The 25267-nt window shown below is 42.3% G+C and overlaps 1 protein-coding gene across 3 annotated transcripts in view; it reads left to right on the top strand.

Moving 5' to 3' along the window:
• The window catches only part of Lrrc3b (leucine rich repeat containing 3B), an 88189-nt gene that overhangs the window by 49697 nt on the left and 13225 nt on the right, over positions 1–25267 (top strand). The window contains exon 1 of one of the 3 annotated variants that reach the window (XM_085828351.1): positions 23469–23740. The exons of the other annotated variants lie outside the window; for them this stretch is intronic. The gene's annotated coding sequence lies outside the window, so the exon portion shown is untranslated. Of the gene's footprint in view, positions 1–23468; positions 23741–25267 lie in introns of those variants that run through there. 3 annotated transcript variants of the gene reach the window in all.

The raw sequence follows: 25267 nt of genomic DNA on the forward strand, positions 1-25267 counted from the left end.
ATGCCCAGGAGAGGTATTGCTGGATCCTCCGGTAGTACTATGTCCAATTTTCTGAGGAACCGCCAGACTGATTTCCAGAGTGGTTGTACAAGCTTGCAATCCCACCAACAATGGAGGAGTGTTCCTCTTTCTCCACATCCTCGCCAGCATCTGCTGTCACCTGAATTTTTGATCTTAGCCATTCTGACTGGTGTGAGGTGGAATCTCAGGGTTGTTTTGATTTGCATTTCCCTGATGATTAAGGATGTTGAACATTTTTTCAGGTGCTTCTCTGCCATTCGGTATTCCTCAGGTGAGAATTCTTTGTTCAGTTCTGAGCCCCATTTTTTAATGGGGTTATTTGACTTTCTGGAGTCCACCTTCTTGAGTTCTTTATATATATTGGATATTAGTCCCTTATCTGATTTAGGATAGGTGAAGATCCTTTCCCAATCTGTTGGTGGTTTTTTTGTCTTATTGATGGTGTCTTTAGCCTTGCAGAAGCTTTGTAGTTTCATGAGGTCCCACTTGTCAATTCTCGATCTTACAGCACAAGCCATTACTGTTCTATTCAGGAATTTTTCCCCTGTGCCCATATCTTCAAGGCTTTTCCCCACTTTCTCCTCTATAAGTTTCAGTGTCTCTGGTTTTATGTGAAGTTCCTTGATCCACTTAGACTTGACCTTAGTACAAGGAGATAGGAATGGATCGATTCGCATTCTTCTACATGTTAAAAACCAGTTGTGCCAGCACCATTTGTTGAAAATGCTGTCTTTCTTCCACTGGATGGTTTTAGCTCCCTTGTCGAAGATCAAGTGACCATAGGTGTGTGGGTTCATTTCTGGGTCTTCAATTCTATTCCATTGGTCTATTTGTCTGTCACTATACCAGTACCATGCAGTTTTTATCACAATTGCTCTGTAGTAGAGCTTTAGGTCCGGCATGGTGATTCCTCCAGAGGTTCTTTTATCCTTGAGAAGAGTTTTTGCTATCCTAGGTTTTTTGTTATTCCAGATGAATTTGCAGATTGCACTTTCTAATTCGTTGAAGAATTGATTTGGAATTTTGATGGGGATTGCATTGAATCTGTAGATTGCTTTTGGCAAGATAGCCATTTTTACAATGTTGATCCTGCCAATCCATGAGCATGGGAGATCTTTCCATCTTCTGAGATCTTCTATAATTTCTTTCTTCAGAGACTTGAAGTTTTTATTATACAGATCTTTCACTTCCTTAGTTAGAGTCACGCCAAGATATTTTATATTATTTGTGACTATTGAGAAGGGTGTTGTTTCCCTAATTTCTTTCTCAGCCTGTTTATTCTTTGTGTAGAGAAAGGCCATTGATTTGTTTGAGTTAATTTTATATCCAGCTACTTCACCGAAGCTGTTTATCAGGTTTAGGAGTTCTCTGGTGGAATTTTTAGGGTCACTTATATATACTATCATATCATCTGCAAAGAGTGATATTTTGACTTCATCTTTTCCAATTTGTATCCCTTTGATCTCCTTTTGTTGTCGAATTGCTCTGGCTAGGACTTCAAGTACAATGTTGAATAGGTATGGAGAAAGTGGACAGCCTTGTCTAGTCCCTGATTTTAGAGGGATTGCTTCAAGCTTCTGACCATTTACTTTGATGTTGGCTACTGGTTTGCTGTAGATTGCTTTTATCATGTTTAGGTATGGGCCTTGAATTCCTGATCTTTCCAAGACTTTTATCATGAATGGGTGTTGGATCTTGTCAAATGCTTTTTCCGCATCTAAGGAGATGACCATGTGGTTTTTGTCTTTGAGTTTGTTTATATACTGGATTACGTTGATGGATTTCCGTATATTGAACCATCCCTGCATCCCTGGGATGAAACCTACTTGGTCAGGATGGATGATTGTTTTGATGTGTTCTTGGATTCGGTTAGCAAGAACTTTATTGAGGATTTTTGCATCAATATTCATAAGGGATATTGGTCTGAAGTTTTCTATCTTTGTTGGGTCTTTTTGTGGTTTAGGTATCAGAGTAATTGTGGCTTCATAGAATGAGTTGGGTAGAGTACCTTCTGTTTCTATTTTGTGGAATAGTTTGTGAAGAACTGGGATTAGATCTTCTTTGAAGGTCTGATAGAACTCTGCACTAAACCCATCTGGTCCTGGGCTTTTTTTAGTTGGGAGACTATTAATGACTGCTTCTATTTCTTTGGGGGATATAGGGCTGTTTAGATCATTAACCTGATCTTGATTCAACTTTGGTACCTGGTATCTGTCTAGGAACTTCTCCATTTCATCCAGGTTCTCCAGTTTTGTTGAGTATAGCCTTTGGTAGAAGGATCTGATGGTGTTTTGGATGTCTTCAGGATCTGTTGTTATGTCTCCTTTTTCATTTCTGATTTTGTTAATTAGGATGCTTTCCCTGTGCCCTCTAGTGAGTCTGGCTAAGGGTTTATCTATCTTGTTGATTTTCTCAAAGAACCAGCTCCTTGATTGGTTGATTCTTTGAATAGTTTTTCTTGTTTCCACTTGGTTGATTTCACCCCTGAGTTTGATTATTTCCTGCCGTCTACTCCTCTTGGGTGAATTTGCTTCCTTTTGTTCTAGTGCTTTTAGGTGTGTTGTCAAGCTGCTAATGTGTGCTCTCTCTAGTTTCCTTTTAGAGGCACTCAGAGCTATGAGTTTTCCTCTTAGAAATGCTTTCATTGCGTCCCATAAGTTTGGGTATGTTGTGGCTTCATTTTCATTGAACTCTAAAAAGTCCTTAATTTCTTTCTTTATTCCTTCCTTGACCAAGGTATCATTGAGAAGAGTGTTGTTCAGTTTCCACGTGAAGGTTGGCTTTCTATTATTTATTTTGTTATTGAAGATCAGCCTTAGTCCATGGTGATCTGATAGGATGCATGGGACAATTTCAATATTTTTGTATCTGTTGAGGCCTGCTTTGTGACCAATTATGTGGTCAATTTTGGAGAAGGTACCATGAGGTGCTGAGAAGAAGGTATATCCTTTTGTTTTAGGATAGAATGTTCTGTAGATATCTGCCAGATCCATTTGATTCATAATTTCTCTTAGTTTCACTGTGTCCCTGTTTAGTTTCTGTTTCCATGATCTGTCCATTGGTGAAAGTGGTGTGTTGAAGTCTCCCACTATTATTGTATGAGGTGCAATGTGTGCTTTGAGCTTTACTAAAGTTTCTTTAATGAATGTGGCTGCCTTTGTATTTGGAGCATACATATTCAGAATTGATAGTTCCTCTTGGAGGATTTTACCTTTGATGAGTATGAAGTGTCCCTCCCTGTCTTTTTTAATGACTTTGGGTTGGAAGTCAATCTTATCAGATATTAGAATGGCTACTCCAGCTTGTTTCTTCATGCCATTTGCTTGGAGAATTGTTTTCCAGCCTTTCATTCTGAGGTAGTGTCTATCCTTTTCTCTGAGATGAGTTTCCTGTAAGCAGCAAAATTTTGGGTCTTGTTTGTGTAGCCAGTTTGTTAGTCTATGTCTTTTTATTGGGGAGTTGAGTCCATTGATATTAAGAGATATTAAGGAAAAGAAATTGGTGTTTCCTGTTATTTTTGATGTTAAAGTTGGCATTTTGTTCTTGTGGCTGTCTTCTTTTAGGTTTGTTGAGGGATTACCTTCTTGTTGTTTCTAGGGCGTGGTTCCTGTCCTTGTATTGGTTTTTTTCTGTTATTATCCTTTGAAGGGCTGGATTCGTGGAGATATAATGTGTGAATTTGGTTTTGTCGTGGAATACTTTGGTTTCTCCATCTATGTTAATTGAGAGTTTGGCTGGGTATAGTAGCCTGGGCTGGAATTTGTGTTCTTTTAGTGTCTGTATAACATCTGTCCAGGATCTTCTGGCTTTCATAGTCTCTGGTGAAAAGTCTGGTGTAATTCTGATAGGCTTGCCTTTATATGTTACTTGGCCTTTTTCTCTTACTGCTTTTAGTATTCTATCTTTATTTAGAGCATTTGTTGCTCTGATTATTATGTGTCGGGAGGTATTTCTTTTCTGATCCAGTCTATTTGGAGTTCTGTAGGCTTCTTGTATGTTCATGGGCATCTCTTTCTTTAGATTTGGGAAGTTTTCTTCTATAATTTTGTTGAAGATGTTTGCTGGTCCTTTGAGTTGAAAATCTTCATTCTCATCCACTCCTATTATCCGTAGGTTTGGTCTTCTCATTATGTCCTGTATTTCTTGGATGTTTTGAGTTAGGATCTTTTTGCATTTTCCATTTTCCTTGATTGTTGTGCCGATGTTCTCTATGGAATCTTCTGCACCTGAGATTCTCTCTTCCATCTCTTGTATTCTGTTGCTGATGCTCGTATCTATGGTTCCAGATTTCTTTCCTAGGGTTTCTATCTCCAGTGTTGCCTCATTTTGGGTTTTCTTTATTGTGTCTACTTCCCTTTTTAGGTTTAGTATGGTTTTGTTCATTTCCATCATCTGTTTGGATGTGTTTTCCTGTTTTTCTGTGAGGACTTCTACCTGTTTGATTATGTTATCATGTTTTTCTTTAAGGATTTGTAACTCTTTAGCAGTGTTCTCCTGCAATTCTTTAAGGGATTTTTGTGCTTCCTCTTTATTGTCTTCTTCCTTTTTAGCAGTGTTCTCCTGCATTTCTTTAAGTGTGTTATTAACGTCCTTCTTGAAGTCCTCTATCATCATCAGGAGATATGCTTTTAAATCCGTGTCTAGCTTTTCCGGTGTGTTGGGGTGCCCTGGACTGGGTGAAGTGGGGGTGCTGGGTTCTGATGATGGTGAGTGGTCTTGGTTTCTGTTAGTAAGATTATTACGTTTACCTTTCGCCATCTGGTAATCTCTGGGGTTAGTTGTTATCGTTGTCACTATTTAAAGATTGGAGCAGAAGCTGTGTTCCACTCACCAGCAGTCTCTAAATCCTGCGGAGGGGGTCGTGGGTAGCTGACGGTACCCCGGTGCTGGTCCAGCCGGAAGAGGCCTGTGGTCCTACTCAGGCCGTTTTTCTGCTTCCCTAACTAATGCAGTCTCTGGTCCCGCGTGCAATTGGATTGGAGCAGAAGCTGTGTTCCACTCTCCAGAAGTCTTAAGATCCTGTGGTGGGTGTCGTGGGTAGCTGGTGAGTGTCAGCCGACCCTGCGCCCCAGCTGCCCCAGTGCTTTTCTGACCGGAAGAGGGTTGTGGCCCTATGTAGGCCGGATTTCTCTCTCCCCAACCAGAGCAATCTCAGGTCCCGCGTGATTGGACTGGAGCAGAAGCTGTGTTCCACTCACCAGCAGTCCCAAAATCCTGCGGCGGGGGTCGTGGGTAGCTGGCGGGTGTCAGGCAACCCTGCGCTCCCGCTACCCTGGTGCTGATCTGGCCGGGTGAGGCCTGTGGCCCTACTCAGGCCAGTTTCTGCTTCCCTAACTAATGCAGTCTCAGGTCCCGCGCAATTGGATTGGAGCAGAAGCTGTGTTCCACTCACCAGCAGTCCCAAAATCCTGAGGCGGGGGTCGTGGGTAGCTGGCGGGTGTCAGGCAACCCTGCGCTCCCGCTACCCCGGCGCTGATCCAGCCGGATGAGGCCTGTGGTCCTACTCAGGCCAGTTTCTGCTTCCCTAACTAATGCAGTCTCAGGTCCCGCGCAATTGGATTGGAGCAGAAGCTGTGCTCCACTCACCAGAAGTCTTAAGATCCTGTGGCGGGTGTTGTGGGCAGTTGGCGAGTGTCAGCAGACCCTGAGCCCCAGCTGCTCAGGTGCTTTTCTGACCGGAAGAGGGTTGTGGCCCTATGTAGGCCGGATTTCTCTCTCCCCAACCAGAGCAGTCTCAGGTCCCGTGTGATTGGACTGGAGCAGAAGCTGTGTTCCACTCACCAGCAGTCCCAAAATCCTGCGGCGGGGGTCGTGGGTAGCTGGCGGGTGTCAGGCAACCCTGCGCTCCTGCTACCCTGGCGCTGATCCAGCCGGGTGAGGCCTGTGGCCCTACTCAGGCCAGTTTCTGCTTCCCTAACTAATGCAGTCTCAGGTCCCGCGCAATTGAATTGGAGCAGAAGCTGTGCTCCACTCACCAGAAGTCTTAAGATCCTGTGGAGGGTGTTGTGGGCAGTTGGCGAGTGTCAGCAGACCCTGCGCCCCAGCTGCTCAGGTGCTTTTCTGACCGGAAGAGCGCTACATCAGTTCTTAAGTGCTTGAAAATAGCTGAGATATGAGCACTATTTCTAGTAATCTTAAGATAATTAATTGTAAGTTACCGAGAGCAGCAGATCCCCCAGTTTGCTGACAGCACTGTGTGAACCACCAAACTTGAAAATGAGCATTTCTCTATCAGCTACTTTCTAGCAGATTGTATTCAAAACCTTGTTCCCTGCTGGTACCCTGGCAGTATCATTTTTGTTACCAAAAAAAAAAAAAAAAAAAAAAAAACACACACACACACACACACAAAAACAAACAAACAAAAAAACCCAAAAATATCAAATTTATTGTAGGCAATTTTAGTCATGGCTCCAAATCTATTGCTAAAACCAGAGTAACTGTCCAAGTAATTGCTTAAGATTTGGAAAAGTAATGTATTTGATTGTTTTCTAGTAAAATGTCACTAACTCTTCACACACAACTCTATAGCACACCCTTTGGGGCACAGGGGAAATTTTGGGGCACAACAGACCTTTCAGCATTCTGCCAGAGCAGCTGTATGTGATCGCCTGAGGATGCCAGGTGGTGAGCTAGGCTTTCTTACTATTTAAAAGTCCATCCTCCCCCCTTGTTAGTCCATGCTCACAGCAACTGGGACTGAAAACCTGACTTTGGCAAATGTCAGCATTGCTCTGTGAGATTACTCTCAGGGATTACATTCACATAATGCAAATAGAGCTCTGCTGTCTAGGCAAGTAATCATGGTTTGCACAAAGGTCACATTTAAACAATTTCAAAGTTTTCAGACTGTCTTAGTACTTTTTTCCTAAAAAATTGTATTCTTTTTCTTAGTTGAAAATGGAGTTTTTCCATACAATACATTCTGATTACAGTTGCTCTTCTTCCAAATCATCTCATATCCTTCCTGGTTCCCTATCTACTCAAATCCACACCCGTTCTTTTTCTCTCTCATTAGAATACAAGTAGGCATCTATAATTAATAATAGTAATAATAATAATAACAATAAATATAAAGTTAAATAAAACTCAAATAAAACAGGGGGAAAAAGAGCCAAAAGGGAATTAAAAATACATATAGATGTTGAGACACACATTGCACACACCAAAAACCCATACAAACAAAATACACAAGCATAATATATAAAAAGGCCTATAAGAAAAAAAAAAAAAAAAAAAAGACTTGCCCAGACAAAACATGGAGACAAAAAACAAAAGCCCTTCAAAAGTACCATAAGTTAATTTTTGTTGGCCTTCTACTACTGGTTATGTGACCTACATTTAAACTGTTTGTATACCTCGAGAACCTCAATTGGAAATACTAATTTTTCCTTCATGGGTGATTATTAATTGAAGGGGATTAGAGATGGTGAAGGTGTTGACTTCCCTTCTCAGAACTGAGACCCTGACTGGATTAGACCTGTGCAGGCCCTGTGCATGTTGACACAACATCAAACTTCCTGTGTCTTGAAACACTGCTAAGGGGCATATTCCATCGCTGCTGGGTCTTACAGTCTTTCTGCTTCCTCTTCTGCAGAGTTCCCTGAGCCTTAAAGGGGAGATTTTATGGAATCCTATATAGGACTGAGAATTCCAGTGTCTTTCAATTTCTGCACATTGCCCAGCACAGGGTTACTGGGAGTCATTTTACTGCTATATTCCTTTAGAAAAGTATTATCTAACCTCCCCACCCCCCCACCCCCGCTTAGGTCTCCTGTTCATCTAGGCTTAGGTTCTTGGCTACCAGGTCAGGGTCAGGCATGAGTCCCATCTCATTGACTAGGCTTTAATTCCATTTCAATAGTTCTTGGTTAATCTCACAGCTTCTGTGCCACTATTACACCAATATACCTTGCAGGCAGGTCACCATCTTAAATTGTAGAGTTGGTATTTGGGTTGGTGTTTACCTTTGTCTTCTGGTAGTATACACAAAACCTTCCAGTACCAGGAACACTCATCAGTAGAAGTGAAGGCTCTTTGTGCCCAGTGAGTCACATAGGTGTTGTTCTCAGCAAGACAGCCTTATCATCATTTTATATAGGGCAGCCAGTAACCTTGCCAACAGCCTGGCTAGTTTGGGTGTTTCTGTGGCCAACAACTCAAACAGCTCTCTGAGAAGTATCAAGATGCAATCGCTGGACCTAGAACACAAGACACACCTTCTATCTATCATGAATAATATAGACGGTTGTATGAATTTAGAAATACCTACAAGAAATCACAGCCTAAAATATCCCACAAGTTCCTCAACCCTCTTAGAGCTTCTCAAGATTTCTCAAGAATGGGCTTATTCTTGTTCCTTCCTTGTCTTCCCTAATTCATAAGCTGTTCCCCCAGGGTCTCCCTTCTCGATCAGCAGTTTCCCTGACACTCTTCTGTCCAACTTCCCTCTTCTTGGATGTCTCTCAAATGGAAGGTGCTTAAATACGTTGAAAATCAGAGAGATGCATTTTATGGTGTTCTCCCTATGTTGGGTCCTAGGACTCAGCCATCAACATTTCCCCTAAGCACACAATTAGAAAGGACAATACATCTCCAGACAGTAGCTAGTTTAGACCTTTATCTGTGAAGCACAGTAGTGGTTCCCCCTTGGTTATTCTGACCTTATTTTAACTCCATAAGTCTCGATGTCTGTACTAAGAACTCAGAGCTGAGGACTGACAGTCTTTCTTCTAAAGCAATAAAATCAAAACATTGAGACTTGGCAGTACATAGTCTATAGTTCTTACCTTAGCAAATTTTTTACTTTATTTTCTAAATTGCACTTATTTATTTGTGTGTATATACATGCATGTGCTACAGCCCAAGTGTGGAGGTCACAGGATAACAGTTCACCTTTACATGGGTTATAGGGGTCAAACTCTGGTTGTCAGCCTTGAGCTGCAAGCGTTCTTATCCACTGAACAATTTCTCCTGCTTTATAGGATGTGTGTTTGTGTGTCTATGTGTGTGTGTGTATATATATATACATATTTTTTCCGGGATTGAATCTTAAGCAGCTGCTCTAACATAAACCACACCTCCAGCCTATGTCTGTGGTTTTAAAACTGGGTCTGCATGTCAATATCTGGAATTCTTTTAAGAGATGCCTTCAGCTTGTGGGCTGGGTCAGGCTTGTGACATCAGCCCTGGTCCTAGCAGTGACTTTCAGTGCCACAATTCCCTGCCTAGGACAGTCCTTCCCTTCACCCAGACACACAGTCTGCCAGCTACCCACGGTCTCTCTGGAGCTCCAGAAAGAGGGTGGGAGATTGCTGGTAGCATGGAAACAATTAATTCTCAACTTCTTCAGTTTGCTCAGAATATTCCAAGCTGTGTGAAGAAGCCCCAGCAAGTGTTATTTCCATTTTTGCTAAATGGTGTGAAACTGGGAGTTTGACAATGTTATTGATAAAAAGTGAGATTAACTGGTATAACCGCTTTTCTTACATTGTTGAACACATATGCAATTGAACATATGTATATACAAATACTTAGATTCAGACTTTTATAAGTTAATTATGTACAAAATCATAATAAGGGAGTATCACTCTAGCTTTTTTGTTTCTCTGATGTAAGATGATGATATAAGATACTTTGATGCTTCTTCATGGAAAGCCAGCTATTATTTTAAATGGCGTTCTATTCTTTATGATCAAACATGTCTCTGATTTTATGAAGTAATAGTGGCCTTTGGCAATGTATAATGTGACTTCCCCTCTGTTCTTGGTTTATTTATTTATTTTTAAATGGTTAGTGCTCAGGACAAAAAATGCACAGCAGTATGCTTTGGAAAATGAGAGTCCAAAGGTCCACTGATTATACTCACTGGCTAGCAGTGAACTCCAGAAATGGTTAGACTTCACAGCCACAATATAACACAGGAAATGCAGAAGTCTGGTGAGATTTCACTGTTAAAGAGAAATGTCACTAGACCAAGGGTCATACACTCACCTCAGGGTCAGAGAGAAAGCTTTTCTGATCTGGTGCCTTGAGGAGAATCACGGAGATAACTCATCAGTGCTCTTCAGTTCCCCATGGAAATGACAGCCATGCTGCTTTCCTTGTGGGACTGCTGAGCTGTCAGAAAAAATAACGTGTATCAAGTACTTGAAAACAGGATCACTACACAACAATACACAAGAGCATATGGAGGTCGTGCTTGCCTCTGGCCGGAAATAAGTGATATGGAAAATATTTCACCCCTAGGGCTGTGAGATATACAGACAGAACTATTGACCTCGACGGGAGCCCAGCCAGTGGCTACTGTTCTGTGCAAGCATTTGCCTGTCATGGAATTGATATGGCTGTTAGGGTGCAGGCCCTCTCACCTCTGTCCTACCCCAGTCTAGAGGGTGACTGTGAGAAAGAGCAGCTGTGTGAGTTACAGCAGACTAGTGGTGTGCCAGTGGTCAGGGGATGCCAGGAGCAGCCCTGTTCCAATGCTACAGAGATGAGACAAGAGATAATGCCCAAATTCCAGAGCACTGCTTCATGAGCCATCTTCTCATTCATGGCAGAAACTGAACTACTGATAGAGCTGGTGGGCAAGCAAAGATTCTTAAAAGTGAAGACCATCTCCATTCAACACTAGAGAATAGGTGCTGCCCAGAGCCGCAGGAGAAGCCGCTTCGGGAGAAGGATAGGAAACACCCCACCACGGGCCATGAAGTTACAGGAGCACACAACCAGACAGCAATTAGCCTTTGAAGGTTGTGCAGTTCCCAATTCATATTCTGTTGGAGGTAAGAACAAAAGCCTATGAGATCAAAGAGGAAATAAAGGCTTTCTGGAAAGGAGAGTTAGGGTTTCTTCCCAGCAGAAAAATGAAGTATTGAGGAGAAAGTGAAAATCCATCTGGAGAAGTCAGATCATCAATACTGAGTGAGTGGACTTTCTTCCTGCCCAGACTGCTATCCTGCACCAAGCATGGCAGTGATAAAATGGTTCACCAGTCACAGCAGAGGCTAGTTTGCTTTGGGCACCCATAGTTTAGACTGCTGGTATCTTCCCTTTACTTACCCAGTCTTCCAGACATTGGAGCTGGGTGGTGCAGAGTCCTTGGGCAGGGGAACTCTCTCAAAACCACTGTTTCTGTAGGGAAGCCAGTGATGGGGAACTCTTGGCATTGCCTGAGATCCAGAACAGGCTTCTCTCTAAGCAAAGGAAAGGAAGTGTGTTGCTTAGCAACTCCCATAGGTCCCTTAAAGAAGACTGTCCACAGCTCTCTTTGCTGTTATCCTTCACTGTGGCTGACCACAAACTTCTTGTGCTTTCCTAAAAGTAGAGGTGACTTACAGCATTGGGGCCCTCTGTGGCCTTTGCCCAAGCATTGTTCCATCCATCCTTCACAAACCTTCATACCGTCAACTCTTTACCTCTGTGTATTCAACACTGCTATAATTCCTATATGAAGTGCCTGCTACTCTCTCACATCAAGGCATATGTGTACAGAGCTTCCTGAGGAGAGATACATGGTCTGCCAGACTACTCCCTCTATTGAGAACAATGCCTGGCAAGAATGAGACATAAGAAAACATTTTCAGAAGGAGAGATTGGGTGGCTGAGAAAGGGAGGGTGTGAGTTGAGATCCCAGAACCATGGTGCCTGCTGTTCACTCACCACCTTTCCCCCTTCTGCCAACAAAAGAGGCCTAGCCTGAGTGACTCCAGAAATCTTGGCGTGGGAGCCTGTGAGTGTGCATTTCTAAGACTCTCTAAGGTGCCAGGTGCCGGCACTGCTGCTTAGCAGGTTAGGGAAGACAGGAGTTAGTAAGCAATCCTTGGGGAGGAATAAGTCCCAGCTTCCTGCTTCTCCTCCTCCTAGGTCTCTGCTGCACCTTATGGCCTCATCAATGAAAGGACAATAAAGAAAGTGCCTGATGAATTTCAGGGTGAGTCAGTCTACCCTAGAGTAAACTCACTCAGGGTTACTTCTCATTCCTTGTTAAGTTTAATGAAAATAAATTGTTAAAGGAACAGTGGAGGGAGCTGTAAAATATCAGTCAGCTTCTAGGGAGTTGGCAAACCTCGGATTTGCATATTTTGACTGAACTTATTTTAAAAAATAAATCTTGTCCCAGGCTTTCTTTCACATCTTAGAAAGTAATAAGGTCTGTCCTATACACTTCTTCCATGTATAACCACCCAATTACAACTTCCACATGACTATCTTTAACTATAGTGCTAAAAAATGCTGTCAAAGTAGCTAGATACTTGTCATCAGCTTAATGATTTGAGTCTAAGCCCAAGGACACACATAAAGGAAAAAATGGCTCCTCAAAACTATCCTCTGACCTTCATATGTGTGCCATGGCAGGTGTGTGCACAGGTGTACACACACGGGCATGTGCTCCCAAAAGAGCTAAAGAACATAGGAGCTTGCTTTTCACATAATGACTTAATGGAGTTTAATATCAACCCACCCAGATAAGATCATATGAAGGACACCTAGGGGACAGGAAGACACACCATGTGACTAAACTAAGACTGAGACTGTGACAGGGCATGGCACTGTCACGTAACCACAGTGTAAAGAAATGAGATAGAATGTTCACCTGAGAAAACATCAGCGGCTCCAGTCATCCAGCCAACTTCATTCATTGATATTTGGAGCCCACTATGTGCTAGATCCTAAGAAAGATGGATGCAGAATAAATACCACAGAGGCCAATCTGCACATCAGTGACTAGACACTAGTAAACTTTCTTCTCAGGAGGGCCACTGTCTTTGATGATCTGTTTATGAATGGACTCCTTGTTAGTTCACATGATCTGGGAACTTCTTAAGCAATTCAAAGCTCCTGAGAGAGAGAGAAATCCCAGTGTTAAGTGGTGGTAAGCAACTGCTTTCTATAACCTTATCAATGTCTTTGTCAGAACAAGAAAGTGCCTTCTTAGTATTTTATTTATTAAGAGAAGCAGGCTGAAAAAGACATGAAAGACCATGCAGTCTTGCTGTCATTTTATAGATAATTTGCAAAATATTAGAGCCATTAGGTCATCTGCCTAGAATCACAGCATCTGGCAGAGACTGTTTGGGAGTGAGTGCTGGGATCACTCCTTCTGCCCATGACCCCTTGTTGTCACTAGTATTTAGGAATTAGTTGCCAAATAATAGGCAGTGGCTCCCTTGTGTAATGTGTAGTCACTGCTGTGGAGATTGGCCTCTGTTTTGTTTATTCTGCACCCATGCTTCTTAGCATCTTGCATATAGTGAGCTTCAAATATCAATGAATACAGTTGGCTGAATGAATGGAGCCACTGATGCTTGCTCAGGTGAACATTCTATCTCATGGAGACTTTCTCTACAGTGCAGAGATATATGCCTGTGGCTAAGTGACAGTGATATGCCCTGTCAGTATTTCAGGTGCCTCAGTTCTACATTAGTCACATGGCGTATCCTCCTGTTCTCTAGGTCTCCATTCACATAGTCTTGTCTCTACCCAACCTTCTACTGAATTGGACAACATCATTTTGGGGGGCCATCATCTAAAATCACTTATTTAAGAAAAAAAAGCAGCAAGACTGTCCACCAGACTATCTCCCAAGCCAGGCACCTGAAAGGAGAAGCATGGCCCAGCCCTAAGGATTCAGGACCCACATAGCAGGTTAGCATGCTCCTGACACAATCCAGCATGCAAGGCAGTTCTTTATATTTCCACTGTGAGTTACAACATACAGTGGGCAGCTTCATGCCATTCTGTCTAACTGTCTTCAGAAAAAAAAAGAGCTGCTCTGTGGATCTATCAATCCTGGCTGTTCTGTTCTCTGTGAGGATGGTCTCCTTTGCAAGAGAAGTTTGAAATTTCCAGATAGTATAGAGGCCTTTTCTGGTCCACCTGGTCCACTGTCCTGAGTGCTAGACCTATGGCAAACAGAAACTATGATGATTGTGAACCTCAAGGAAGGGACAACTATTGCATGTAAAATGGCTGAGCAACAGAGAGAAAATAACTTGCTGGAAATTGCACTGGTGCTAACCAGCAGTTGCAGGCCCACAAGGTCAATTTTGTTTTTATAGAAAGAAGTATCAAGTATGATTGATAATTAAGCCTATCTTATTGGTTTTTTAAAACCAAGAGAGGGAAATACAAACCTCTACTATTAACTGAAATTAATCCTCAGAAAATTTCACAAAGATATGAATCTCCTGGTTCTTGCCCCAGTCAGCATTTTACTATGTCTGTGAACCCAAAGGTAATAACTTTTGCTTATTTTCTCAAAGCCCCTGGCATTAATTTCCTCCTTGAAAATTCATCGAGAAAGAAAATATTAAGTATAGAATTCAAGTCTCACTGTGTGCTTGGGAGTCCTGATAAGTTCTGCATTTGATCCTCGTGTGTCTATGGAGCCAGGAAGGAACCTTTACCTTAGCTTCACACTTCCACTGGAAGAGAATTCTACTTTGTTTCCAAGTCTATGTCAAGTCAGGAATTGGGAACTCCTTGATGGACACTTAAAATATGACTTCACAGCTCACTTGCTTTTTTGCCACCATGAAAGGTGGTTGTAAGTTTCTTCTGTGATCTGGTGAGCCTCTCTGTTGCACATGCCACACGTGCAGCTTCCCTCTGGAACGTACAACTAATGCACTTCTGGCCCCTTCTTACACACTGCAGAAGCCATGAGTAATGTAGAGAAGCTGGTTGTATTGTCAAATTCCTAGGAAAAAACTATAACTGGCTCTTCCCTGTGGATTGTTAATGGTTTTAAAAATATGATAAAGCATGGTATTGCCTGCCTCACAGTGGGAAACTGTTTTGACATGTCCTCAAACAGAGATTTATGAGTATTTTAAAGAACCACCCTTGTGTGGGTGTGGCTTTCTTTTCTATTTTGTTGTTAGCCTCTGGATTTGAAGTTAAAGACTAAAGTTGATATTGGACAGAGAAGAAGAAACATGTTTATTTTCTCTAGTATTTATTTGGTTGCTTATATGCTAAAAAAGATGGCTGTGCTGGCTAGTTTTACAACAACTTGACACTCTGGCTCATCTGAAAGGAGGGACCTTCAGTTGAGATAATGCATCAATAAGATCCAGCTGTAGGGCATTCCCTTAGTAATTGATGAAGGAGGACCCAGTCCATAGTGTCCTGAATTTTAAAGGAAAACAGGCTGAACAAGATATAGGGAGCAGGCATGCCTCCATGACTTGTGTATCAGCTCCTGCCTCCAGTTTTCTTCCCTGTTTGATTTCCTATATTAACTTACTGCAATGGTGGACTAAAATATGGAAGATTAAGACAAATAAACCCTTTGCTCCACAACTTTCTTATGGTCATGGTTGTGTTTTTGTTTTTGTTTTTTATCATAGCAACAGAAACCCTAACCAGGAAAACAGTTCCTGGGAGAATGAGAAAGGCAAGAAGGGAGGGAGGTGAGCCCATTCGTTTCCCATTGATGTGTGCTTGATTGTTTTTAATTTATCTTTCATTTTTTTATGAAAGTCTTTTTAACTAACCATGATGCCAATTCTGTGGGAACACACTATATTTCATTAACAAACTAATATAAGTATAGATTTTATAAGGAAAATGTATCAACTATGTAGTTGTAACAGAACAATTGATTGGAAAACTAAGACTAAATTACATTTCTTTTAATGGCATCGTAACAGTAACATATGAAACCCCTTTTCCTCCCAGCTTCCTGCGGCAAATCTATTGTGTCTCCTTTGCAAGAGGCAACAGTGCATACCAGGCTTTACAACTGATATCAGAAGGCTTTCTGAGCCTTGATTTCCTCAGATATTAAAAGGACTGAGGCTAATGGTTTGGACTTTTGTGGTGACCTGAAAGTACAATAGGTAGATGTGTCAGCAAAGAACACAAAGTCCTTTGTGAATAACACTCCGTTAGCATTGACCACAATAGTTACAATTGTTCTTCTTAATGCTGTGGTAGCTTTAGTGCCTATGCCTGGTAGGAGAAGCACCAGATGGTTGATGGCCTTGGTGTAAATAAAAGTGTTTATGAAACAAATGAAGGTTTTTGAATGTTTAAATAAAGTGATTTGTTTAATAAATCAGTATATGTAGTGTATTTGCCAGATTAGTGGTTAACTAGATCCATTCTACACTATAGCCAAAAAAAAAAAAAAATCTCACACTGCTTTATCCCAGTCCTTTGCCTTGCCCAACTTGATTATTTTGTGTTCATTGTGCTTTCTGACACCTTGTCTAGGATAGAAGCCCCTTTGCATATAGCCAGTACTGCATTGCAACTACTCTGTCCTAGAAAATGTTCAGGTTCACTGAAGTCCTCCTCCCATCCCATGCACATCATAGTGTCTGCTGTGAAAAGGTCGTCTCTGGTACTTCCTATCACTTCTCTTGGTTACTTGGAAAATCACATTTCCCTTTCCCTTTTTCTTCATGGGAAGAGCTATTTATTTCAATCCGGGAAGTCCTGCTATGGGCTAAAGCACTGTTTTTTTAGCCAAATGCCATTGGAAAGACAGTTGCCACCTGGACAAACAGGAACAAATATTTGAAGATGCAGTCCTTCACCATGACACAACACAGCCAACATAAGTGTCATTTTCTTCAGAGCCTCACTTGACAATGCTATACCCCAGAGTAGGGTTCCTTCCTTGCCATTCATTGACCATCATATACTGCAGCACTTCAGTGTCAGAGCACTGGCTTCCATCTACCTTTGTTAGCTTTGTGTTTCCTATTTCAGTTTTCCAGTGTATTTACACAAAATAATGCAAGAACTGAGATATTGGCACTCATATCTGTCTACTCAAGAAAGTGTGGCATAAATGACTGACAGGCAGAAGCAATCCCAACTTCATTTATTTAGGTCTGTAGCCCTGGAAGCATAGCTTGAAGATTTTTTTTTTGTCTTTTTCTTTTTGTTCTAAGATAGTACTCATTATGCAGCTCAAGCTGTCCTAGAACTCATGAATCTGCAGGTACTACTTCATCAGACTTTGAGAACTTTTGTTTTCTAGACATTATTAGGACATGTTATGACTTCCAGGATACTATTTCGGAAGGGGAGACAGTGAAGTCATATCAGAAAAGCAAAGCTAGGAAAGTATGTAGGATTTGCTTAGTTTGTTTTGTTTTGTTTTATGTTGATTTGTGTGTGTCCCTGTGTGCCCTGCCTCCTAACTTCAAAAGTCAAGTGAAGGGAAGTGAGTGTGCTGTGGACATGACACACTTCAAGATGGCGTTTCAACAGCATGGCTTCCAATATGTTGACTACTCTGTGATGAGGGCTTTCCAGATACTGAAAAACCTTGCATCCTGTAACTGCACTATGATGGTCCAGACCTATCAGTCAGGCCTAAGCCCTTTCATGGTCTTTGCAACTGTACATAGGGTCTTAGGGAATGCACATGGAGTTGAGCCACAAGATTCCTGAACACATAAGGATATTTTCAGTGTTTGAGTCCAACATGGAGTAGGAGGGTCGTGAATGAGTAAAGTTACAGTGTTTAGGGATGACTGTCATTTCTATTAAGAAGTGAATCTAATCCAAGACTCCAATTCTGAAATCCCTCCTACTAAAAAAAAATGGCCACCCCACCACCCTGTCCAGCCCACTGGCCATCTGTCTTTTCAAGTCCAAGATAAACAGCCTAGTCTGATCTCTATTCCACACTGCTCCTTTACCTGCTGGGGCAGAGCTGGGCTATGGCATGCCACCAGATTCTTTCAGGAATAAACCTCTGTTCTCACTTCAGTGCATTTTGTCTGGTGAATCTTGGTGTGAGACAGAGTCTGACTGTCAGTCCACAGATCATTCTTCTTAATATTTTCTTGGATCCTTCCAGCTGATTGCGCTGCCATGGATCCATCTCATTTCTGTTGGTCAATCGTCCAATTTAGATGATTTGCTCAAGTAATTCACTCACGACCATGGCTTGCCAACAATTTCTTGGAAGCATCCCCTGTCTTGAAAACAAAGTTGAGAACATTTTAGGTCTGTCTGTGAAGACTATTTTGTTACTAAGAGTGTCCAAGCAGATTATACAGAACTGCTGTGCCCAGCTGGTTCTCAGGTAATCGAGTCATTTTTAATTTATTGGACATCAAAGGATCACACAGGATTGGGAATCTAGCAGATAGGAGTAAAATGTTGCAGCCTTGACTTAACACAATACATGTCACCACCCCTCTTCTGTCTCTTGTTGGTACTGTCTGGTCCATTGTTTCCAAATCTTGCAGGCTTGGTGAAAAGTCCCTCTCTTGGCAGCATGTTTTATGTAGCTGTAACAGAAATTACCAAATGGCATATTGTGAACAGAGATTTCCTTCAAGAAACCCTAAAGGCTAAGAAGGCCAAGACTCTAGTGTCTGCTGAGAGTCTTTAGTGCTGTGCCATTAGGTGGCAGGAGGCTTTGGTGCTCCAGAGTTCCTCATCTTCATGCTGCTACAATAGTAGTTGCACTTTAACAAGGATTTATCAGATGACAGACATTGAAGCCACAGCTTTCACTAGGGAAGATCCAGGTTCAGAATGAGCTCCTGTCTCATTCTGCATTCCAGAGAACTCCCCCAGGGGCGGCTTTGCTACTCTGTCCCCACACATATGAGGATCTTTTAAAAGCTCCAGTTCACCTCTCTTGGCCTTGACTCTTCTTGTTTCCTGCAGTGAGTACTCCACCCACATTGCTTTCAAAGGTGATGTCCATCTCAGTAGCCTGTGACATGGACAAAGCCTGGCATGGCTCTGAGTCTCTCTCCCTTTATTTGCAGAAGAAGTTTGCAGGATTGTGACAGTGAAAGTAGATTTCACAGTGCAGTGGTAATGAGCTCTAAATTGCAATCTCTCCAAAGAGGGAACTTCATTTGTCATTCCTGTAATTTCCCAGTATGGAGACCTGTACTTCTCAGTGACAACCTGACTTAGGGAGACTGGGAAAAGTACATGTTAATTTGAGGGAGGGCTTAAAGCTGACACAGTTATGGGCACAGCTCATTAGCCCAGGGGTTTACATGATTATAGCAAGAAGAGTAGAGAGGGATGGTTCTCCAGCGTCCTAGAAAATCAGAGAATGGTGCTTTGGTCATCTTAGAGGAGTGTGGTGATGCTAGGACACCAGCCACACGGGACACACTCTCGGGATGCTTCTTTTCAAGAGCTGGGACACAGACAGGGTGCATCAAGCCAAATGTATCTCTGTTTGTTGCATTTATAAGCACCTTACTGCATATACTATTTTAAGCCATCCCTCCCTCAACTTAGGCATATCAATTAATGGAAATTTTCTACAAAGTAATTCGCAAAGGCATTATGCTCACAAATCTTTATTTCTTTGAGTCTGGAGTCTAAACATGGTGCCATTCAAGTGATACAGTGGCGTAGTATGCTCAGACATAGAATGCTCAATGGGGCAAGTCAGCTTCTCAGTTACAATGTCTTCCTCTGGTGGCAAGCGTTTACAAAATGTCTATTACCAATAGCTGCCTTAGAGAATATCATATTCTTAGGCTTAGTCAAAAAGAACAGTCATCGGCTCACTGACAGAATAGGGTCTTCTAATATCATACCCATCCCCTTACTTCTACTTTCCCCAATATTCTGGCCTACTATAGGTTCCATTTTACATTAATGATGATGTAGCTGTTGCTTCTTAGTAATCTAGATTCTTAGGATAACTTTGACTTTGCTTTTTTAATATTACCAGAAGCTCAAAATGCTTACTCAATCCCCTTCTCCATAACTCCTAGCCTTCTTCTGTCCCGAGGCCACCCCATTCCTACGTTGCATGCTTGTTTTTGATGTGTAGCAGAGTCTCTCTTTTTGTGACAAATACTAATATAATATAATATAATATAAATCTTAAACTCAGAAGAAACCCATGAGCTGGATTCATTGCAGTATGGTGTATAAATGAACAGTTGCCTGTTTAGAATATAGACCATCTGAATTATTTTCATTCAGGAAGTTTACTGGGAAGTGCCCCAAAGACTGACTGACACCTGTGGTGGATAGGACTGGAGAGAGGGCAGTGGCTTTGATGCAGCCATATGACAGACCCAGACCAATTCACAACAGCTCAAGATTTAGAATAGTCTACCAGGGCTGAGATGGCCAGGTCTTTTCACCTTTGATTGCCAATCATTGGCTGTAGCTGCTCCTGGAGGCTCAGTGAAGCCAACAGGACAGAAATGTTTCCAGTCCTTCCAGTGTTGTCAGGCCCTCATTGCAGGAGTACCTACTTATACAAGTGGTACCCAACATTGGCTATCATGAAAGAGCAAGCAGGAGAATACTGACCAATCTCATTTTGCTCCCCACACCAAGCCTGAAGAAAAGAAAGTGATTTTGTCTTCCCCAGGTAGCAGCCCACAAGTATCAGTGACAGTACAGTGGTTTAAAATCTTACTTCGTCTTCTCTCATTTTCCAACCTTGTAATGATTTAACGTGGTGTTGCTTGCTTCTGCCTTCAAGATTCTTTTCTTGGTCTGGTCATTGTGAAAATTTCACACATCTTCTTGCTGCTGTGATAATCAGGGCTCACATTTCTCATCCTCTAGTGTTGATGAGATTCTGTTCATCCAAACATGGGTTCTTTTAAACATGCGTTAATCTCATTAACATAAGATTCCAGTGGCTGTTCTTTGTGACATGCTGCTCAGAGCATAACACCACTCTTTGAAGAAGCTTTTGGGTGAGAGAACTCCCTCTTTCTTCTTTTATCCTACAGATCATTTCCATACAGCCCACTCAAGATTGCCTGGCAGCACAGGAGACGGATGGGAATAACATAGAGACTAGAAACCTACTGCAGCCTCCTCCCTGTGTGTACTGGGAGATGAGCAGCTTACCAGTGGCTGAATTGACTCATTTGAATCTCATCACTCTTCATTTCCTTGTCCTCCCTTCTGGTACTAGTGATAATGACTGGGGAAAATGGCCAGGGACCACCAAGGAGACAGATGGGAAAGGGTGAGAAAATCAACAGCTAAAGTAGTCAAAAACCTGGCCTTGACACTACCACCCAGTGCAGCCTTATCTCATCCATCCCTGGTTACTGAGCAGAGCAGCCACACAAGCAGACAGCTTCTCTGCAGTCTCCACAAAGATCCTTGGCAACTTCTTTCTTGCTTTGTTTCTGTAAAGATATCTCTTTGAAGCTTTCTTGGTAGCCATTTCAAAAAAGACTCACTTGGGTGCTGCTGTCACCCCTGTAAGAATGACATGGCTGTTCTAAGTCTGGGAAACAAGATAGGGCAGTGGGGGTGAATATGATGAATGTATGTTATATGTTTGGATGAAGCTGACTTTATGCATATTTACTATATACTAATGAGCATTTAAATCATCGAAGATTAATAATAGTGGGATGAATATCATAGTAGCTTCAGCTGCATATTTGACAGAGCCTAGAGTCATGTGAGGGAGTCTCAGTTGGGGGAAGGTCTAGGTCAGAATTTGTTTTGATGATTGGTATAGAGGGCTTAGCCCAATGTGGGCAGTGCCATTCCTAGCAGCTGTCCCTGGGCCTTACATAAGGAAGGAAGCTGAGCGTGACCTTGGGAGCAAGTCTGAGTGAGTCAGAATATAGCATTCACCCACAGTCCTTGCTTCCTGATACTTCCTGCCTTGACTTCCTGCCTTGACTTCTCTTAATGATGGATTGTGACTTTGCAGTGTAAGCCAAAAAACAAGACAATGAATGTTCACAAATATGCCCACATCTTCCAACCATCATAACATCTCCCCTTTTCTGGCCAGCCAAGAAAGATCCACTGGAGAGGGGAGCAGGCACATATTTTAAATAGAAGATCACAGAAAATAATGCTGTTCCCCTGTGCTGGGGAAAAGCTCATCCTTGGAGTGAACAACTTGCCAGCACCAGCAGAAGGCAATGGCTGTCCCCAGCTCACCCCCATAATCACTGCCTGGAGTCTGCTTTCCAGCTCCTGTACGCTTCTGGCAGTGGAGCTGCAAGTGTGGCTTTTGCTGCCACTCATGCTTATCTGTTGCGAACTGATTCTGTTTGGCAAGTATCAGCTATCCATGTGACCAGAGCCCCAGTTTTCCTGTCACAGGCAAGTGCCAGATATTTTAGTTTGTCCAGAGATGCTGACCCCAGGGGATCCAGCAGCTGGGCATGGGAACACTGTAGATGTAGTTGCTCTACATGCCCAGGATCCATGATGAATTCTTTCTCTCCAAACACAATGAAAAGAGAAAACAATCCTTTTATAGGTCCATCTCTCCTTGCATTTCACTCCCTGTGAGTGTTTTGCCTCCATGTTTCCAGTGTGTGTATTCCTGAAACTTGTAGGCAAGGCCTGTAGGCAAGGGTTGGGGACAGTGTATATAGACAGCAGAATCAGTACCGATGTATTGATATCACCTGACTTCCTGCTGAAGAGGGGAACCTCGAGTGGCTTCTGACCTGACTACTTTAACAAACTCCATTTAACAGTGTCTTGGGTCTTCTCTTTTTGTTTTGAACCTAAGCTTATGAGGAACTACTCCCAGTTAGTGAATCTCTGTTCTTCCCTTCTTCATTTGTTTCCCTGTGGACTGCACACAGCTCAGATGAGGCTGAAGTCAGCCTTGAGTAACATCGAAGACCAGCTCTACCCATGAGCATTTGAGGTTCAGGAGATGTTCTGCCCTGTTTTCAGCCACTCCATCCTTCACTGAGCAGCTCAACTTGAGCACAGCTGGGGATACCCACAGCTGTGATATTCAGATGATCTGCTATCTGGACCATGTGTGGATGTCTTGCTCTACTTTCTCCAAACCTCCCATCTGTAACTTTAGGAACTGTTGTGCTCAAAATAGTGAAATGAAAAGAGGCACTCAGTGGGTTGTGACCCTCAGCCCTGTGTTTGTAATGAGGGAATCTGGGAGACCATGCCAGATGCTGGCTCTCACTATCTTTGACTCAGTAAAAATAAGATACCTGCCCAAACCTATGTGCGGGCTGACTGTATAGAAAAACTGGGTTGGTATGTTAGCTGTTGGCATTCTGTATCCTTATGTTGACTGAACCTTTGTGAGTCAATCAACAGGTGAGGCAGCAAAGGAGTCTGTCCCAGAGAGGCAGAAAGGCTATTGGATAGGAAATGGTCATTCCAGAACAAGATGCTGTAAATTCCCATGCAGCCAGATATCAGCCTCCATGAACTAGACCCCACCTCCTCCATTTCCTTGTGGGCTAGGCTCACTGTGTTTCTTTGATTATAATTTCATGAGGGATGGCTCTCAATTAGTAGCTCTCTGTCCTTCCCTTCTTCTGCTATTTCTGTGAAACTACTACAAGCAATGAAATTTAGAAAAGGGTGTCAAAAGAACTGTTCTGTTAGTTCTGAAAAGAAGACAGGGAACATCTTTCTCCTTCTTGAAGACAATTAAAGGACCTCGGAAAGTATTATTTGGCATGTTGTTGATAAAGCTCAGTCCCTCGGTAGCTGTTAATTTTTCCGGGTACTTCCCAGAGGAAAATCATGCCAACTCAGGGAGGTGTATTTCCAAGTACAGCTTTCAGGCACTGCACGGGACATAGAAGACAGTAATCTCAGATAACATTAGCTTGTTTGATTTGGGGGATTTTTCTTTAGTGAAAGACTGCTTAGGGTAGGAAAATTGTATGTTTAACTGAGAAAATAAAGATGCAGCATGGAGAGAAAGAGTATTCTAAACTAGATCCAAGTCACTGACCTAAACACTGACTGCTTCGTGGGCCCACTGCAATCATAGGTAAGCAGATGCAGCTGTCTGGGACTCACCCTTCAGAACCAAAACCCAATGACAGCACCTGTTCTGTGTGAATGCCTTTTCTGAGGTTATTAGTCAAATGGTTGACACATGGGATTCTCTTTAAGGACAGTCAGCTGCTTTGAAAATATAGACTACAAAATGGGACCTGTGAGGTTGGCTTTGAACTCCCATGATCCTGCATGCAATCATGGAGAAAGTAGGTTTTTAAAACGCACATTGCAGGTGCTTAATAAAAAGAAAGTGAGTGTGAAATCAAAGGGTTGTTACAGGGATGCTGGTGACAGTTCTGTGACAGGTGCTTCTGCTGGTAGATGTGAGGTTGTCAGTTCAATATGATGAAAGGTGTCCAGCTAACAGGGCTGCTTTGGGTATGAGATGGTCCTGGAGTCTTCTCGGTTTCCTTTTTACTCACCACTCACGGAGCTCGCCTCCATCCCAGGCCCTCATCCACTTCCCTGCCTCTCCCCAGATTTGTGAGTTCCTGGTTAGGAAAGAACAGGTGGTGTATGGATAAGCTGAGAAGTGGGAGTTCCCTACACATCTCCAGCTGAGGTCAGGAACAGGTTTCCATCTCAGTATATCATTTTGGGTGATTCAGGAAGAATATAAGAAAGGCCACAGTTCTAGATAAGGCTCATGGAAAGGAAATAACTGAAGTCCAATAGGGAGAGCACTGCATGGATTTTCAGGGTAATGAACACAGAGCTCTGGTTAGTGCCTGATGGGACTCCATATAAGACACATAGTAACATAGTGTCCTGAAATAATGACTTGTTATTTATTGCACTTGTGTACCACAGAATCTCCAAGACATGATGCTTAAATTTCCACTGAATTTCTATAACCTTTGCTTCCTTTGACATTACTCTGTTTTGGGGGTGGTTCTGGGAACTGGAGAGAAACATAGGCTCCTTTTTTCAAAGATCGAACTGGAAATAAAAAACAGCTCAACAAAGGCACATAAGTCAGAATTGTCATCTACAGACTAGAGCCAGATTCTGTTCAGGTGTCTTACCTAAATAATCTTGCTTTATCTCTATAAAAGGTCAAAGCAGTAAGGGCTTCTGGGGCTTTCTGTTCACACACAGGGCAATCAAGGTAAGTCTAGTGAAGAATCTGGGGTTTAGACTCAGTCTGACTTCCAAATCCCTGCTCCCAGCTCCAGACCCACACAAGGTGTATATTTCCACATTCCTCATTGTTTTAGATATCCAGGAAACATAAGCAAACAGTATTTCAATTTGTTATTCAAGTCTGACCTTCAGATTGTATGAATATCTTTCATTTATGTGTCAGGTTTTCTGGACTGCTCAGAGGTTACCATAACAACCCAGAATATTATTGACTGTGATGGTTAGCAAATAGCATTAAGTAATTTATTTTCTAATGACAGTGGAACTGCTGGTGTCTTTCAGCATGGAGTAATGACAGCATTTTGAATGAGCCCTCTGTCCCACTTTGTTAAGGAGCTTAGTAGTTGATGTTAAACAAGTACCAGTCAGGCAT

This window comes from Mus caroli, unplaced genomic scaffold (assembly GCF_978045245.1).
Source record: "Mus caroli unplaced genomic scaffold, Mus_caroli_1 scaffold_12, whole genome shotgun sequence".
In the NCBI taxonomy this organism is placed as follows: Eukaryota; Metazoa; Chordata; class Mammalia; order Rodentia; family Muridae; genus Mus; species Mus caroli.